Source organism: Rhamphochromis sp. 'chilingali', assembly GCF_963969265.1.
Source record: "Rhamphochromis sp. 'chilingali' genome assembly, chromosome: 17".
Taxonomy (NCBI): domain Eukaryota; kingdom Metazoa; phylum Chordata; class Actinopteri; order Cichliformes; family Cichlidae; genus Rhamphochromis; species Rhamphochromis sp. 'chilingali'.
In genome coordinates, this window is record NC_137944.1 from 908,145 (window position 1) to 928,533 (window position 20,389).

The 20,389-nt window shown below is 41.9% G+C and overlaps 1 long non-coding RNA gene across 1 annotated transcript; it reads left to right on the forward strand.

Moving 5' to 3' along the window:
• Nucleotides 1-4,450: 4,450 nt before the first annotated feature.
• LOC308384854 lies at nt 4,451-6,492 on the forward strand. Its single transcript, XR_013969411.1, has 4 exons — nt 4,451-4,665; nt 5,470-5,664; nt 5,753-5,829; nt 6,086-6,492. It is a non-coding gene; the product is annotated as an uncharacterized lncRNA (long non-coding RNA).
• The last annotated feature ends 13,897 nt before the right edge of the window (nt 6,493-20,389 follow it).

The following is a 20,389-nucleotide window of genomic DNA, read 5'->3' on the forward strand; positions in this document are numbered from 1 at the left end:
GCGGAATAAAAAAGGAAGTTGAAACCTACGCTTTGAAGTGATTCAACCGCCGGTCATTCACCTCATCAAACCCCAGCTCATACCAGGGCTCGTGATAATGTGGCCACCTTCCCACAAGCCTACCGGCAGGCTGATCTGAAAGTCTGCGCGCTGAGGCTGTCTGGCCAAACGCATTCCTATCCCACCACCAGACTCTCCACCCTGTGGGCTGAAGGCCGAAGCCCAGGCTCGGGCTCTTCCTCTGCACTTCTGGTAAATGAGCGTGTTTGGTCTCAGACAATAACGTGCAGCGTCTTTAAAAAGAGAACAGAGAGATAAATCCTGTAAGCTCAAATGAACCCACAACAAGTTTAAACCAGCGATTTTCACCACTCTAAAACAAACTGAAGCAGGATGAACTGAGGAAGTAATTCAAACTTTGGATTCTTCATCTACTTTGATCATTTTGCACACTCCTCAGTCCCTCAGCCAGCATCACGAAGTGTCAGCTGGAGCTTTTCCAGCAGCCTGTAGAGGGACTTCCAACATATGCTGAGCACTTGTTGGCTTCTCCCCTTCAGTCTGTGACCCAGCTTATCCCAACCCACAGCACTGTGGTTTAGGTCAGCATCATGTGAAGTCACAAACAGGCTGCATGTATTTACATTTGTTCACATTCTGTTTGCAGCACAGTGGCTCCATGCACAAACATTTGGGAGAGGGCGATAAAAAACAGTAAGTCGTATTAAAAAGAAACTGCTACAGAAATGTTTTGTAACCAGTTGCACTGAACAGCAACAGGTAACACAGGGGAAACCTGCATTATGTCTCCAATGATACAACTACTGTTACTGCTGTCACTGATGATTGGAAGTTTTATTGTCTTGTTTTAGTTTAAATACCACTTCCTTGGTAACGATGGGCGATGAGGGATGAGGAAGTGTGAATAGTGCTGCGGTTTGGGGAAGGCCTTGAAGGGGACTGGTGACGGCTCTCGGGCCGGGCAGAACCCCCTGTACTAACGAGAAATAAAGGGGGAAAGGAAGCGAGGAGAAGAGGAGAAGAGAGGAAAGAACAAGGGGGCGGGGGGGTTTTATAGCCTGAGGCCGGAGGGGGCATGAAGGAGGACCTGAAGGAGGTCCTGCTCCTGAAATTCAGATGATATCTCCACTAGAGATGGCACGATACCACTTTTTTATGTCCGATACCGATACCGATATCATAAATTTGGATATCTGCCGATACCGATATGAATCCGATATAGTGTTTTTTAATCAACAAAACTGTTTTTTAAATATCTTGCTGCATTTTGTATAAGTTCATACTCAAGTTTAAAACAACAACTACACTAAAGCTATTCTGTTATACCTGTATGCAAAAAAAATATTTCATAGTTCAGCAATACTGATCAATCTAATAAACTTAAACCTACACCATCCTCCCTATTCTGGTATTTTAAAGAGTACTTAGCGTAAATATTAAGCAACCTAACTAATAGGGTTCCAACTCCCAGCAACAACAAAAATAAATAAATAAAAAATAGGGAACCACCCCTCACGCTCCACCTCATGATGCTTAATCGACGTAATCAACCTTAATTTGATGCAGTGTGAAAAAAAAATGCACAGAAATCAATTATTTTTCAAGAAATATTAAATAGATTCAACATCTTTCTTCAACAAAATTGCAGACTGCACAGATGGTACCTTCCCAAAGGAAAAAGTACTATAGCTTACTAGGGTATATTAGACTTAATAGTCACTATATGCAGTAATGGACTTCTATTTATTTTGCATCAAATTAAAACTTTGGGTGTAAGATTCAGATAAATATTAAATAATTAAAAGCGAGACATTTTAAATGAGAATAAGAAAGAAAAGTATGTCTTTGTGCCCCCTTTTCCCTGTTCATGCCCTATCGGCCCCCCTGGCTAAACTTTGCTAGATCCGCCCCTGCACAGTTACCAGCGTCAGCTACGTAGAAAAAGATCCTGGTGTAGAAACTAATATTAAATACATTCTAACAACAGCTGATCAAGCTTAAACGTGCTGCTGTTGTTCAGCCGCTGGTTTCCTCTTTCTGGTGCAAAGTGGGCCAAAAGCAAACAAGAGAGACGGACTCGCGACAGAAAAGCCGATCAGCTGATCATTAAGCAGTTTCATGATTGAAGTAGCAGCCGGAGAGCGAGAGGCAGTCGCTTGTTAAGCTTAATGCAGGAATGCTTTACAAACATTCAGAGATGGACTTACACACTTGCTTTACTTCTCTCGGGATAACTTTGTCGGAGATGAAATGCCGGGTTGCTAGCGAAGCTCCACATGCTATCCAGACCACAGACAGGTCCCGCATGCCACAGCTGCTCTATCACGTGATGCATACTGCTCCGACGTGCTAACGTTCTGAGGTGAGTTACGGCGTGTTGCAAGTTTTGTGAGGTGCTTTCGTGATATTTAATGGATCGGATTACATTTTTTATTTTTCTCCGATATCCGATCCAGTAATTTAGGTCAGTATCGGACCGACACCGATACGTAATATCGGATCGGTCCATCTCTAATCTCCACAACAACAAACAAAAACTCAAAAACCAACACATACTATAAATTGATGGGAAAAAAAGAAACTAAAGGAGGAATAATAAAGCTGAACATGAACCATTCCTGTAAGTCTGTGGTCAAAATCCAACAGCAGCCTTCATCATAGTTTGCATTTTCCAGGCTTCCAGGTATAAATGTGTTTGTTTGAGCTGAACGACTGCAGCGACTGCAGGTGTGCATAAGTTGCGGTCGTCGTACTTCAGCATCCAGCCCTAAAGAAGAAGAGCAAACATACTTTTTGAGTGGCAGGTTTTTTCAAATACAGGTTTCTATCAGCTCAACAAACATCAGCAAACACACAAACTGTTTGTGTGCTGCTTGTTGCACAGTGTGTTGCAGCTAAAGGTCCAGTTTTATCAGGACATAGGGTTGCCAACTCCCTGAAAAATAAATAAGGGACACCTCGTGGCCAGGGCCGGGCGACCCAGTTGTCTTCACCCTTCCCAGTGTGGTGAATTTTCTAGCTCTTTTTTTGTGTGTGAAATTATTTTTTTAACCATTTCACTTGAATTTGATTTAAGTAGATGCATATTCTTTGTGATATGAACACATGTGAAACAAATGATCATTTAGCCATTTATTTTTAGCTCAAAATGACAACATTAACACAGTAAAACAGGTCTCCTTCTTAAACAGAAGCCTGTCATGCTTAACTTTTGAGAATATAAGTAAATCTTTCTTTAAAAGAACTCTGTCCTGCTTAACTTAAAATAATAGAAAACAATAGAAAGAAAAACATTCTTGTAACAGTGCTCATTTAGTGCATTTAGTACAATTGGCTTAATGCTAATCAGCTGCTCCTGTTTGTAAACCCGCTTGTTCCCATGATTACGCATCATAACTCATCATCATTATTCATCTATGTATTACTTTTATGTATTAGTCATCTATTTGTTGTAATCATCTATCCTTGCAGTTGTTTATTACACAAAATAAATTATATTATCACACTTCTGGCCACATAGCGCTGATATTCACTGCACATGCCCATATTAACTTTTTCCAGCCAGGTGTTTTCCTTTTCCCATTCTTCCCTTTCTCTGAACAAACATTGCTGCTCTAATGCTGGGCTCACACTGTGCGGTTTTAGGCCCATTTTGAGCCGATTTTTGAGTGATCTTCATCGTGCATCGTGTAGTATACGTGGGGTAAAGAGAAGTGATTAACACCTCACGACCAGCTCCCGATCATCAATCGCTCGTGAGGGTCTCACCACAGCCGCTCACACTGCTCACGCGCAAACACGTAAACGTTGGTGTAAAAGATGGAGCAGCACGGCTGTGCAGCGTGTGATCTGGACACAAGCAATGGAGGCACACAACCGTGAAAATAGTTGGATCGACACTGCTGCTCAGTCACAGCTGCCCGATCAATGTTTTTCATTAGCAATTTAGCAAAGTTGATGGTGGTGGTGTGTCTGTGTGAGTGAAAGACAGAGAGCGCGACAGATTTTCTGTTATAACCTTCATTTTATGGAGGCACAGTGTGAGCACTCAGGTCGCATCAGAGCATCGGGCGGTATAGTGTGAGACCCTGCATCGTGACCTATGAACTTCTAACCCCTGCGAGTCAATCGTGCAGTTTGAGCAGGAGCTGAATAACGCGACTGAAAAAATCGCACAGTGTTTGCCCAGCTTTAGGTGTACTGTCGTCCGAGACTTGCACCGCAGTGTCGGCGTTTGTTTCCCTGTTGGCCATGCTTCTTGTTGTGGTCATCTGTTGTCTTCTGGTATTTTCTCCGTAAGCGACCTTTCCTTGACCAATGAGATGAGCGGTAATCTGAATTGTCATACTCGTAAGTGTGCTGTCAGCTCATTGGTCACAAAGCAGGAGAGGGGCTGGGAATTATGTTTTCAAACAAAGCGTTAATGGACTACTTGCACTAACACTTCCGCGTTCTATGTAGTCCTGCCCCAGTGCTTCCGGTGCGGTTAAACCATGGCGACGTTCTACACTCGCTGCCTACAAGAGCTCCCAAAATTGAACATCACCGATGTTCATCGGATTTGCAGAGTGACGACTACCCCCGCCAGCAAATTAGATAAAGGATTTAAGTTATATGCTGCATCATATATACACAACTACGAAGGTAAGAAAACGTAAATTAACTGACAAAGAAACGCTAGCTAACGTCAAATGCAAACACTACGTTACTCCGCTATGTCCTTCATTTGATGTCAGTTCTCTACATTACATGTTTTCTTAAACGGTGTTTTATGTCGTCCTAAACTATAGTTGAGGTTTTCTTAACTAATGTCACTTTTGTAGTTAGACACTGTTATAATGGCGTTAGGTAGTTGGCTAACTATGGAGGTAGTTAACTACCTAATGCTACTCTTGCTAAGTGTAAAATATATATGTTTAAGACATGCTGAAATGAGTAATACAGAAATAATGCTAATGGTACTTGTATCTTTATTCAGTGTCCAATAAAGACAGGTTGTCAGGGGAGGTCGGTGTGAGAGCCCTGTGCTACAGGTCAATGAGGAAGAGTGAGGCACCACACAGACTAAGTGTAGGCAGGAAGCTGTGTAAAGTTGTTAATCCCCGTTCAGTGGGGTTCAGTTCATTTAAGCATTAGTTAAGTTCATTCCTAAAGGCCCATCAACTTGAATGTTTTCCTTGTCTCCCTGCTTTATCACTCCTAATTTGACTAGTCAGATAGTTAAATCAACGTGTGTTTGGGTGATCAGAAACATTTGACAACAAGTTAATACTGCAAATATACACAATCTAAGTTATTACAGTTATCAAGCATGGTTAAGTTGTTTTAATAGGGAGAGAAGGAAACACTAAGCATTCAGGAGGGTACGTAACCATAACACTGAACTATGTTCCTGTTCGGCTCTTCCATGAAGATGTTACATTTTTAATTTTCGTTCTTTCTTCTTAGATTAAGCTTCTGGATTCATCGCCGGTGATACTGACACATAGCCAGTGCTCCTGTGTGGCAGGCGCTGTTATGTGCAATCACACAGTGGCACTGCTCTTCCAAACAGCACACTACTCACAACTCAGAGTGCCGGTTGTCCCCCCTGTGCATAGGTGCACGGAATCTGAACAGCAATGGCACAAGCCACGGACAGTGGTAATTTAAATGAGGTTAAAGTTTTTGAATTAGTCCATGTTTACATATGAACAGCAACACCATCCATAGTAAATGTGTCTTCTGTTAGGGTGTGAGGCCAGGACCCATCAACTCCATGATCTTCACTAAGCCAGTACCAAATAGGATGGCCCAGACTGGAGTACGGTAATTACATTTGTAAAATTTGGTTTCATGTGTTACAAATGTATGTTGCTATTTTTTTCATACATACATGTGTCAGAATAGGTATTAATTTACATACAACATTACACTTTCTGAAGACGGCTAACTCAGTCATGTACATATACATCCCAGTCTCTAACTTATGCACCACTGTTTTACACCTTTTAGTTTTTAGTTTAGTTGTTGTTCAGTATAATAACCTTCTCCCTTACATTATTGTCATTGATGTTTTCTTTAGGAGTGGCTTCTACAGAGGCATGGTGGGTCCGTTACCAGATCCCTGCTTGTTCAGAATAACGGAGGCATATGCAAAATTTAATATTGAGGACAGGCCACTTGTGACCACAATGAACATGAGACCTGACAAGCCCCTTGTGGAAAGTGGCTTTGGGCTGGTGCAGGAGGGCAGTGTTCTGTCATATCAGCAGCCGGTTTTGACAACCCGGTACATCACACTACACCGCGATGCACCACCAACACCGCACTTGCCTCTGGAGGGGTATGACATCTTGCCATCAGATTGTGTGTTTGTGTGCTCAGAAGAAGAGCTTCTGCATCTGAAAAGCTTGTCTGTAACTCTGGAAATGGCTCACAAAATAGAGGAAGCTACACGTGAGCAAAGCTCTTCGTCTGAGTGGCATCAGCTCCGCAAGCCCAGAGTGACTGCCTCTAGGTTTCGGGAGGCGTGTCACGTCAGAGGCCAGAGCTCGGCCGAGTCACTAGCAGAGCGTATATTGAAGGGAACAAGGCAGACAGCAGACATGAGGAGAGGAACTGAGATGGAGCCTGCAATAGCAGCAGAGTATAGTAGGCTAATGAATGTTAACTACTCACCCTGTGGTCTGGTCATTCACCCCATTGCCCCCTGGCTTGCTGCATCTCCTGATGGTGTTGTTTTTGACCCCAATGAATACCCCCAGTTTGGCTTCGTCGAATTCAAATGTCCCAATGTACAAAACTTTATTGACTGCAAATATGTGCAGATGGAATGTGGTACCCCTAAACTAAAAAAGAGCCACGCATATTACTGGCAAGTGCAAGGACAACTGCTCATCAGTGGGATGCAGTGGTGTGACTTTGTTGTGTGGGCACAAGAGGACTACCTAGTGCAAAGAATATACATGGATACAGATGTGCACAATGCAATCAGAGAAAAGGCAGACTATTTCTTTTTTTACATATATATGCCAAGATACCTGTGTTTGAAAAAATGAACAGTGAAAACAGCAAAAAGAAAAACAGATCCTTCAGGCTGGAACAAAATAACTGATGTTTTATTTTCAATATATTTCATGAATTCTTTTGTTGTTACATGTTACTTTTATGTGACATCAATAAACTGTTATTTAAGCAATGGCATCAATTTAATTTTTAAAAACACACATTAAAACATTGAATTTGTGCAGAACGTATTTACATGGTAAGTATTTAAAACTCCATGCCTAGCATACTGATATACATTTAGACAATAACTGAACTGTAGAAAATGACAAATGGTATTTTTGATGTTACAAAAGTTCAATGTCACTTATGGTTTTAAAACGATTTAGTGATTTACTTTATAATTTTGATAAATAGTTTTGTTGAATCTGAATAGTAATAATAGTAGTATAATTAAACAGTATTATTAACATTAAACATTTGCAATGAATTTGAATTATCAATAACTGAAACTCAACTATCAGCACTCAAGTACCAGTTCTGTAATCAAGTATTGTCAGCTGAGAAGGAAGAAATTCAACTGTAGTGGCCTCAGCTGCAGGTCATTTTCCATAAGTTACTTGTACTGGCACTGGTGTCTTGGGAAAAATCCATCTTGTCTCACTTAACCCATTTTTTAACTAATGCTGTGTTCTGGTAATTTGACAGCATACATGCCACTGCAAACAGTTGGTTGATATTATAAACATGTGACATGGTAATGATGCTATCAAAAAGTTTGTTCTGTTTGATCCTCCTAATGACTCGCTCCACATGTACCCTGAGTCTGGCTATGGCCTGCGTCTCCTTAACCTGGTATGCTGGCATCTGCTTCTGCTTAGATAGAAAAGGTGGGCAGTACACTTTGCATTTACAACAATCAGTGATTAGGAAGCCCTTATCTACCATCACTGCCATGTCTTCAGTCAACTTCTCAGCAATGCCTGATTGTTTGAATAGTTCCTTGTCACTAACCGAACCAGCATACAGATTAGAGATGAATGTCACTGGACCATGTGGAGCTATGCCAACCAGGGCTTTCATCGTACAGTGGGATTTGTACGAAGAGTACATTTCACTTTGGAGAAGTGGTGAGGATGGTGTCTGACACCTCAGCTCTGTACAGTCAAGGATCATCTGGGTGTCTGAGAAATCTTTGAATTCCTCAGGGAGGTAAGCTTGCACTCCTTCACGTGTAAGCCAGATGCATTGAGACCCCAGTGCAGTGGCAAGAAAATTTGTCCATGTTGCAATAATGCGGCTCACTGTGGACTGGTGTATGTTAAATCGGTGTGCCAGGTCCCTCTCCTTCAAACCAACTGACAGGAAAACCAGGAAAAGAAAAAACTCATCAATTGGCTGTAGCAGCTGCCTCTGGAAGGTGAAAACAAAAGGGAAAATGTTACTCCTTAAGCTATGAACTAGTAAAATTATTCTTTTCTTGGCTAAATGTTTTGTAATGGTTAGGCATACCATACTGTACCATGGGGTAAACAATGAGGTGCTGTAGTGCACAGGTGTATGTATGTAAAGGATACTGAGTCTAGCATACATACACCTGTGTATGTATGCTACTGTACATAAAGTAATGTTATTGTACATAAATACAATAACATTACACCTCTAGTTCTAACTACCAACAAACCCATAACCTACTGTTGATGTGCGTGCAGGTGTCAACACTTCTTCGTTCCGATTGGCAGCTGACTTGGCTCTTGAAACCCGGATCATTTTATAGATACAAGGCTCAATCAAAACCCAGAATGCCATCAAATGATCATAGCTTGGAAATCTATTCACGAGAGAGACATACATCGTGTCAATCATTAATTAACATTACACACTGACATAAAAATAATGTGAACTGTGACAAATATGCTAATGGTATTGCTGTATAAAATAGTCTGATTAAGAGTATTTGGTGTTGTATTTTACCTGTAGCATTAGGATATCGTTTAAATACTAAAGCATCTACATAAAACATACAATCAGCAGAGAAAAAGTAAATTTCTATTTTGTTTTCATTAAGACTGGAAAAACTTTCGAAATTTAACTGATGGTGACCTTGGTATATTTTAAACAGTTAGCTTGAATAGAACTTAGATGTACCTGGTATAGAATCGGATGTCAGTGTCGGAGCCAGCAAAACGCTGTAACCCAAATTCTCGCTGGACACGTAACTCCTGTATTTCCTTCCTCAGAGTCTCCACGTCTTTGGACAGGTCTTCTGCAGCTGATGCTGATATGTCCAATGCAGACGGTTCAGGGACTGAGCAGTAGTCATGATCTCTTGTAAGACTGTGCTCTTCTTGATCGTCAGGAGGAACTAGTTCAGGGCGTCGCTCCGTTCTCTCCCAAACACTACGCCGCGGTGGTTCAACTTTATAGCCATTCCACTCAAAAAGTGTCTACAATACTTTTCCTGGTGTCCTTCGAAAGCTCTTTGGTCTTGGCCATGGCGGAGTTTGGAGTCTGACTGTTTGAGGCTGTGGACAGGTGTCTTTTATACAGATGATGAGTTCAAACAGGTGCCATTCATACAGGTAACGAGTGGGGGACAGAAAAGCTTCTTACAGAAGACGTTACAGGTCTGTGAGAGCCAGAGATTTTCCTTGTTTGAGGTGACCAAATACTTATTTTCCACCCTAATTTACGAATAAATTCTTTACAAATCCTACCATGTGAATTCATGGATTTTTTTTTCACATTCTGTCTCTCACAGTTGAAGTGTACCTCTGGTGCAAATTACTGACCTCTGTCATCATTTTAAGTGGGGGAACTTGCACAATCGGTGGCTGACTAAATACTTTTTTGCCCCACTGTACACACACATTTGGAAAGTTAAAACAAAGAAACATCACTACATGTGTTTGGGGAAGCTGGAAAGATAGAAATGCAGGAAAAACTAATATCTTACTACTGACAGACTGGAAAGTTTTATCACTCATGGGAAGATTCCCCTCCATTAAAGCATGGTCCTGCCTTAAATGAGTTAAAGGATTCACTCACCTGTCTCACGTGCACTCAGGTGTTCCGGTCACTTCCAGGGTCACAGGTGTATGAAGTCCCCAGGTATGCAGAGCGCATCTACAAACGTTTGTAAAAGAATGAGTCGCTCTCACAAGCTCAGTGAATTCCAGCGTGGGATTGTGATAGGATGCCACCTGTGCACCAGTCCAGTTGTGACATTTCCACACTAAATATTCCACAGTGAACAATTATAAAAAAAAGTGGAGCTGATTAGAAACAACAGCCACACAGGGCCAGGCCATGTGAAATCACAGAGGAGGGTCGGTGGATGCTGAGGTTTCCAGCTTTCTGCAGAGTCACCACAGACCTCCAAACTTCATCAGAACAGAGAGTTTGATGGGGTGGGCTTCCATGGCCGAGCAGCTGCATCCATGCCTTACATCACTAAGAGCCAGTGTGTTCTCTTGAGTAATGACTCACATGTCTCCATTTGGCCAGAAGAACACTACTTCCTGTGCACAAAGCATGAAGACATGGATGAGCGAGTTTGCTGTAGAAGAACCCAGCAGAGCCCTGACCTCCCTGCCAGAGACAGAATGTGACTGTCTGGTGCCCACTGATCATTTCCACTGATTAGTGCTGATTAATGGGCGCGGTGACCTGTGGCCTCGCAAAAGACTTTCATTCAGTTTCATATGATGGATTATGCAGAAAAATGTCTGTTGCTTTATTACACATTCAGGTTTTTAAAAAGTAACTAGTTAATAAAGTAACTAATTACCTTTGAAAATAAGGAATCGGTAAAATAATGGGATTACTTTCTTGGAGAATTAATCAGTAACTAATTACTATTTTCAAGTAACCTGACCCACCGTGTTGATGACCCAGGTCTTCTGTGTTTCTCCCTCTCATGTTTAATCCCACACATATGTAACCATATCACGTGTTTGGTCTCTGAACGTGTTTTGTTACAGACGAGGCTTGTTGTACTTTTTCCTCCCTTTTTCTTTTTTCCTTCTTCTAATCAGTCTCACGTCTCTTTTCTTGCTGCTAATCAAATAGAATAGAAATACATGTGAAAAGAAACAGGAACAGAAGCTTATAGAGAGTTTATAGGATTCCCAAACAAACGATTGTGCCTGGTAAAGCCAGAGAGGGCAAGTTGTTTTACAGAAAAGATTAAAGACATTGTTTTAAATTCTCCCATATACAGAGCAGACCAGTGTGACCCCGTCACTTCTTCCCACTGGACTTATTAATAATCTGGTCGAGCAGAACTGTATAATGGATACAACCTCATAAAAGAGTATTTGTTCCACTGTGATTCTAACTTTTTGCTTGTCCTCTTTCAAACAGGTGCCGTCAGAAACGAATGGTTCAAACTTCAGAGGGGAAAGAGACTGAAGGAGATAAAGGAAGTGAAGGGGCTTTTGAGTAACAGCTCATCTTTTATTTGGCAACACTTCAAATGTCGCCCGTTTACCACGTCTAGACCAGACAGCTTTCAAAGCTTTTTTTTTTTACCCGACTATATAAAAGCTATTTATTGTAACAGCAGAAGACAGACATGTCTTTTAGTTTTCCTACCACAGACGCTCTGCTTCTCCTCTACGCTGCAGATGAGTTTGTCATACGCTCCGGCCCACCTCTCTTTCTCTTAGTGTAACCCTCTTCCAGGAGTCTGTTTGAAGCTGTGAAAAACTGCAGCAGCCTGATTCCATTTGATGGATAATTTGGAAAAAAACCTCTGCATGCGAGATCAGGGCTGAGGCGATATTCGCTTATTGAAGGCTGGGCTTAAGAGAATGTGCTGCTCGCTTTCTGCTACCCTTTAAATGTGATAGTCAGCTTGTTAAGATCCTTTATGTACTCTAACTACAATCACTGCAGGCACCTCTGATTTATTTTTAACAAAGCTGGTATGAAAAGATGTGGTGAAGAGTTCTGTACTTCAAATATTTGACATCTCCAGGTGTAAACTGACCGAATTACAATATAAAGTGCTTTGGGATTTGGTGCTGTATAAATAAAATATTGTAGTACAATACAAAATCAGGTTCCTCGAGTTCTCTTCTGGACTATGCATGCAGTCCCTTAACATTTATGCACTGGATATTCAGCATGCACTTGAAAGAGTCCATTCAGATGTCACATATTTGTAGCACAGTTTGTCCCTCCTAAGGTGTGAATACAAAGATTATATCACACATGAGACGGAGCAAAAGGGCAAATTTGATTTTGTTAGCATTAAGATGAGAGCTCCTCCACAGCCTGGTTTAGACAATGGAATCAATCAATCTTTATTACAGGACCAGTCCAGACTGTAAGCATGTTCATCCTATTGTTCTATTAAAAAAAGACAAAATGGAAATAACAGCGAGGCCTAAATTGAAAATTAAATTGTTTACTGGTGTAGCTCAAGTTATTGTCAGCATGGAGTTGCTTTAATTGGAGATTTACTTAAGATTCCAGAGGTAGAACGTTTGGACATCGGGACAAAGCGTCTCTGTGTCAACAAGAGCCGGAAACATGTTGGAAAGAGGGAGATTTGGGCAGCTGTGGGGAGGAAGAGGAGGACACGGAGGGATGGACCGATCAGCTCTGCAGACTTTAGCCCAGCGTATTGTATTTGATGCTTTTGTCTCAGACTTCTACATCATCAGGTGACTTTTTTACCCTCAAAAAATGAAATTAATTGCATGACACATTTTTAAGGATGATCTGATATCGTCGTGTTGGTGTTGTTCCCAGACCATCATGAAAATGTTGTTCCAGGTTCAACATTGCAAGTGACCAATCACATTGTTGTGACGTTATTCTTTTGCCATTCATGCATTTATGAAATTCCAATGTTGCAAGGACAATATCAATTCTGCTTACTGTTTATTAAAGGGTTACAGTTAGGGTTAGGGTCAGGGTCCGTTGATCGGCGGACAGAGGCGGTTTCACGCAGCTTTAGAACAGTTTTTTGTTTTACGCCACTTTTTCCCGAAGTCGCAAAAGTATGACGTCACAACATTCTGATTGGTCACTTGCAATGTTGATCCTGGAACAACATTTAGTATGATGATCTGGGAACAACACCAACACGAGGATATCAGATCAACCCATTTTTAATGACTAAATTGCAAAAACATGGCTAATGTAGCAAATGTGATACAAATTAAAATTTGATACATTTTTATATATTTTGTGTAAAGGTTCAACAAACACCATTATAAAAAAAATAAAGATTTCTGGCAGTTACTTCAGGTTTTAAAGGGTTAGGGATGGCATCGGTGTGGTGATTCTCACAAACACACACACACAGCGATGGCTAACAACAGCACAGCAGAAGTTTCCTCTGAGACGCTGTTTCCTTTCTATCAGAATCAGAATCAGAATCAGAATACTTTATTGATCCCTGGGGGAAATTATTTTTTGTTACAGTGCTCCATTTTAAACCAACATTAAGACAAGACAGACAATACGCTAACTAAGAATAGTACAATATATACATATATATACATACATACATACATAAGTCACTCATAAATAAATAGTTGGAAAAGAAACATGTGTAGCTGTAGCAGCAAACAGTGTGTTAAGTGGATGCGTTGTACAGGGAGCCACAGGCAGGAATGATTTCCTGTGTCGTTCAGTGGTGCTTTTCGGTAATCTCAGTCTCTCACTGAACGAGCTCCTGTGACTGACCAACATGTCATGGAGTGGGTGGGAGGTGTTATCCAACATTGTCTTTATCTTGGACAGCATCCGCCTCTCCGACACCACCTTGAGGGAGTCCAGCTCCATCCCCACAACATTGCTGGCCTTACGGATCAGTTTATTAAGTCTGTTGGCATCTGCGACCCTCAGCCTGCTCCCCCAGCATGCAACAGCATAGAGGATCGCACTGGCCACCACAGACTCATAGAAAATCCTCAGCATTTTCTGGCAGATGTTGAAGGACCTCAGTCGCCTCAAAAAATAGAGACGACTCTGGCCCTTCCTGTAAAGTGCTGTGGTGTTTTTAGCCCAGTCCAGTTTATTGTCAATGTGTACTCCAAGGTATTTATAGTCCTCCACAATGTCAACACTGACCCCCTGGATTGAAACAGGGGTCAAGTGTTTCCTGGTCTTCCTGAAGTCCACGATCAGTTCCTTGGTCTTTGCCACGTTGAGCTGCAGATGATTCTGCTCACACCACGTGACAAAGGAGTCGACCACAGCCCGGTACTCTGTCTCATCATCCCTGCTGATGCATCCAACCACCGCAGAGTCATCAGAAAACTTCTTCAGAAGTTGTCTGATGACTCTGCGGTGTCTATCAACAACAGACCCACAATATAGAAATGTTCATCAAGCTTTCCAACAATATTACCATTGCTCTTCATTTCAGTTGAGTCCAGTAATGGTGTGACTTGGATTTCTACTTTGTTCACAGCTATGACGGCCTTCTACTGTCAGTGAGTCTGTTCACGCAGCACCAGCACAGCAGCTTTCCTTTGGGGAAGGTTACTGTAAACTTACATGTATTTTAGTGCTCATGCAACAGAGCGGCCAAAGAAACGTCCATTCTTCTTTTTATTACAAGGTTTAAAGGCAACAGCAAAATAATAGCTGACATAATTACAAATTAGTGCATTTTTAAGAAGGATAAGAACATAGACTGACTTGGATCCACTGAGTTGAGCACTAGTACATTGTGTGAGAGCTGATGAATCACACAGTTCCTCAATGTAATCAGATGGAGAGGAGAGCCAATCCCAGTTTAGTTCCCCTGAGAGAATGAATTCAGTCACTGAAAGTGTGTAAGACATCACAAAGACAGGAGAAGGCTTCTTTGTAGCTGACTGCACCCAGTGACAGCAACGAGCGCAGACTGTCTTCCTTTTGTTAGCAATCGTCAGAAAGAGCTACAAAATTTTCACTTAAACCAGTTTTACCAGCAAACAGACTGTAACCATCAGTCACAGTCAAAGTGTACGTCAGTGACTTTTTAGCCAAGATAAAACTTTATGTCTGTGCTAGTTGTGACAACTCAAAGCTTTATGAAGACTTTTCAAAGAAGACTTTCAATAATAACGTACACACAGGCCAGTATGTGTGCTGCTGCCATAACAACATTTCTGAGATTGTACATCAGAGTTTGGTGTTGGTGGAGAGGCTGGAACAGGACAAATTAATTCTGTATAGGCTTTTACATACGTAAGTTGAGTGACTGTAATTGATTGATCGGTTGTAATCTGTGTGTCACATGGGCACACAACAAATGTGTTGGAGCCAGAATTCTGGCTGGCTTGTAGGGCATCATAATATGACTCAATGACATGCAGGCTGATTTATACAGACCTGTCATAAACATCAGAGTCCCTTCATTTCAGTGGCAGAGAAAAGGACATTAAAGAAACTGATGGACATTATGGACAATGCTGGGCATCCTCTGCACACGGCCATTAACAACCAGAAGAGTCTGTTCAGTGACAGGTTGCTTCTCCCCAAGACAAGAACTAACAGACTTAAAAACTCCTTTGTCCCACACGCCATCAGACTGTTTAACTCCTCTCTGGAGGGGAGAGGGAGGGGAAACAGGAGGACAAAGGAGGGGGGAACAACTAAGCTGTAGTGCCTCTGCACCTCACTGTACAATACCTTGTGCAATACTTTTTGTAAATAGTCAACAGTGCAATAGACTCAATACTTGAAATGTGCAATTCACTTGTATTTTTATTTTTTATTCCTATTTATTCTATTTATCCCCTTCGTATATTTTATTTATATTTGTCTCTGTATTTATATATATGTGTGTGTGTGTGTGTGTGTGTGTGTGTGTGTGTGTGTGTGTGTGTGTGTGTGTGTGTGTGTGTGTGTGTGTGTGTATATATAACAATTCTGTAACTGTAACTTCTGTCGTTGCTGTGCTTTTTTTGGAAGTCGAATTTCCCAGAGGAACCCACCCGAGGGATTAATAAAGTTCTATCTTATCTTATCTTATCTTATTTCTTTGTAAGTGAGAAAACTTCAGCAGGAGCTCAAATAGTTCTTCCTCCAGCTGTACCCACTCACCCACTCGGGTGTGGACAGGGGCAGACAGGGCAGCACTAAACCTCCTGTGGTCACCAATGAACTAACTGTACGGGATTAAATTAGACCTGATGAAGTTTAATGTAACTGTTCTACAACCCAGTAACACAGTTCACTGTTGGCTTCTTGAAATAAACCAGATGAACCAAAGCTTATCCCAGTTTAGGTTTTGGTGTAGTTTTGCCTCAGCTTGATTTCTTTTTCACCAGCAGCCTAAGTAAGCGGCTCACTTTTTGTCACACTTTAGTTTTCACTCCTGTGTCTGCTTTTGGGTCCACACCACAAACACACCGGCTGCTCAGCGTGGCAACTAAACTATTTCCATCTATTATACACACATGTTCAAATACACAAAACAAACACGCCTCTGAAATTAAAAAGTTTTATCCTAATATTATATATTGAGCTGTGTCCTCAGTTTCTAATATTATTGTATTTTTTTCTTCCAGCAGCAGCATTTAAAGTCTGATAGGGAGCAAAGCTGCACTCAGCCTTGAGACATGGGCTGCTGAGTCTTCTGGATGTGTGTTCATGGACTTACAGCGATATGCTCATTGTTATGTAAATTCACTGAGGGCTGGAAGAAGGATGCAGGGATCAGCAGCAACAGGTCCAGTCGGTTATTTTAACCATCCAGTATGAGCGCAGTGGTGTCGTGGAAGAGCAACAGAAGACACTACAAATAATAAAGTATCGCCACGGTGACTGGTGGAGCAGAACTATGTTTTCTACCTCAGCACCAGGATCCTGAGCTTCTCTGATGACGGGGTGTGACTGTGGCTTCTGGGGAGTGTCTGGAATGGGTACCATCTCTTTGCGGTGCTCCACAAAGGCCTGACGATGGGAAGAGAGGGGACAAGTCAAAGATTCAAATCAGCCATTGGCTGACACGAGAGGACGAAAAGGAGAAAGAAAAGGCGGATGGGAGGTGGGTGAAGACAGAGGGTGCATGGGAATGGCTCATTCTCTCCTCCGCCGCCCAGCAGCTCTGGCATATCACCAATGTTATGGCGGTAATTGATTCTCTCTGTGCCATTAGTCTCTGAGACAAAGATGCGCCAATGAGAGGGGGTGCTGTCACTTAGAGGCTGGCGCGGCGCCCAGCCACGCGCTTTTACCAGCACACAAACAGACCTACGCAAAGATATATTCATTTTACAGGCGCACACACATGCAGTCGTTCATACAGAGGCAAAATACTATTTGTATAATGTCAGCTGTCAGGGTCTGTTGAAGCAGGAGTATTGCTCATTTGCAAATAAGCCAATCATGAATCATATATAGCACAAACATGGTTAATGCAGAAGTGAGCACACGAGGAATCAAAGAAATACAAATGGCTGCTGATCATAATTGGCATTCTCATCCTACTCGTGATTCTGTGTCTGCTTTTGAGGTTACTGTGGTGGAGGCAGAACAACTCTAGTGCATTTCCTCACACACACTCGAATATAGAAAGTGAACTCCCCAGACAAAGAGCAGGGCTTCATCTCATTAAAGTTAACGAGACGCTTCTGTCCTCTGCCTGCAGACCAGCAGTAATCTGATACGGAGCCGTGCTGTGGGCTTCGGGCCTCGGAGCTGTCACAACCTGCACCGCAGCACTCATCGCCACCATCGCACTCATCACCCAGCCTGTGACTGATGTCACTGCTGCACCTTAATGCTGATCGCAGTCATAATACTAATTCTAAGTCTTCAACATTCACGTGTTACCTTATCATCTTTACCGTCGAGTGCTAAATATTGTACATCGTCACCATGGCAATTGTCTTTTGTCTCTGCTGTTCTCATCACCATAGTCACAGCAGCGTTACCTGCTTCACAGTGAGGCAGAGAGGGAGAACAAAAGCAGGTATAACCTGCTACACACACATGCAAGCAAACACGCATGCACTGAATGCCAATTAACCAAATGAGGGATAAGCTGGTGAAGACAATCGCCTCTCAGTCAGTTATAAGCTAATTACAGAACATATTAACGCACATGCTCAGATCATTCAGATCTGCGAGCCCCCAGGTGCTACAAGCTGGCGGATGAGCGTTCTTCAATATATGTAAAAGCACGCCTGTAAATTGGTGGCAGCCTTCCATCGCTCGAGTCAAACCAGCCCTGGCTGACTTTTTTCCTCTTGCCTTTAAGGCCCACGACTACTTGGATGCTCATTTGGAGTCTGTAATTAATTGGAAGCTCTATTTTTCCATCTATTTTTGTTTGGCTGTTGACCGACGTGTGGTCCTCTCACGCACTCATCTTCAGGTCGAAGTGGCTCCCTAATTAAGACTCCAGAGGATGGCTAATTGCTGTTGCGTGCCTCACGGCAAAGCAAAGGAACCTTCTCCCGGCGCTGCCCAGAAAGAGTGCCCGAGCACCGAATTAAAGGAGTTTATGTAAGCTTGCGGTGAAACTATTAAACACCAACCAACTTTTCCTTGTGAGGAGCTGCCACTTCATTTAATGGGCCTCATTAAAAGTGCACATCACAGAGATCCAAACCACTCTGTGCAACTTCACAAGACAATGGGATAATGGTTCCTCCTCCATGCTGTCAAAGCCTGATCCTAAATATTGAACAGTACTATTGCTCCAGCGGAAGGAACCAAAATGGGCTGCAGCATTCTTAAAAGGAAGTATTCACATCATTTGTCTTTTTTGACAAGGAGAAGAGAGAAGGGATAGATGGTGCCGAGCAGCTCTCTGTTGTTTATTAGAAGCATTTAAAAAAAAAAAACCCTGGAGTCGAATGAGAATAGATCCAATACAAAGCTGAAACACTGGTTTACTGCACTCCTTCAAACTTTAGATGAGTTTCTTCTGATGCGAAGAGATCAGATACATGTTGATACTGTTTACATGGATTTGATACAAATAACTGTAATCCACGACATTTTTGCATATATCAATGGCCCCATTTAAGGTGACATATAAGGATTTATAAAAAATGAGTGTGCTGTTATTTAGTGATCTCACTTCTCCTGGTTTTTGCCTGATTTGCTTTGGTTAGTCTTTTGTTACTTTGTTATTCTTACATGTTTCAGGTCATTAGCTACATTTTATTTTAATATCAGAGTAAATACAAAGTCCAGTTTGTAAATACTGGTTAATCTGTAACTGAGACCTTGAATTCTAATGATATGATAAGGACGATGTTTGGTCTTTAGTTTGATCTCTGGAGCTCAAGCACACCTGGGCTATGGAGCAGGATGATGATCTGAAACACACCAGTAAAGCCACCTCTGATTGGCTAAGGTCATCTTTGACATTAACACTGGTTTGATCTGAACCAAGAAAAGTGATAAGAAAGGAGGAAATGGGGCAAATATGTTTTCACAGCACTGTAGCTCCATATCAGGCAGTATCTACTTACGTGTTGAACTAAATATGCAACGACACATTTACATTCAGTCATTTATGACTGAAGCAGGTGGACGACAACAACCACCTGATCTGTGGCCAGAGAAAGGAAACTCACTGCAGTTATTACACGTCAGTGTTCGGCAGTGTGGAAGGCAGGATGTGGACCGGGATCAGAAACCAGGAGTGAATTCGAAACAAAGCTTGAATGCAGGTAATTAACAATACAGAGAAAAACAAATAATATGTAGAGCACAGAATCCAAAACATAGAAGACTGAATGCAGAACAAAGAAACACAACCATGAGGGCCAACTCAACAACGGACAAGGGGAGACTGGGACAAAACACAGGACAATGAGGGTGTGGGTACCAGTGGGAACACAGGTGGGGATAGTTAATAATGAGTCTTGGGAAAAGTAAACTGACTCAAGACAGAGAACATCACCCACCAAAATAAAACAGGAAGTGCAACAGCAGCACAGGGGAAGCATGACCAACTTGACACAAATCACAAAGAGAAGCAGAGACACGAAGGCTGTCAGACATGGGAGGTGGAAATAAACACAGACTCAAGGAATAAAACACAAACACAGAAGTAGATGTGACATTATAATATAAATATAATGAAACCAAGCAGCAAATGCTGCTATGAGAAAATATAAAACTCAGAATATAGAAGAGACTGTCAAAGTTCAAGACCCAGGGTCCATGACGTAACATCCATGAGTGGGAAATTAGGTGTTTTTGTTTTTTTAAGGGAATGTGGTCTCACTGTGTTAAGGATTTAAGAGTGAGTGTTTGCAGAGTATTAAAAAAAATTCGAAGTCCTAAAGTAGCACCCTGAACGCCCTGTAGTGTTACCCAAGCATTGCTATTCATTGATACAATGAAACTCACCAAACCAACAGGAATGAAAGTCATTTTCCACTGTTCCAGTCAAACATGCAATTTA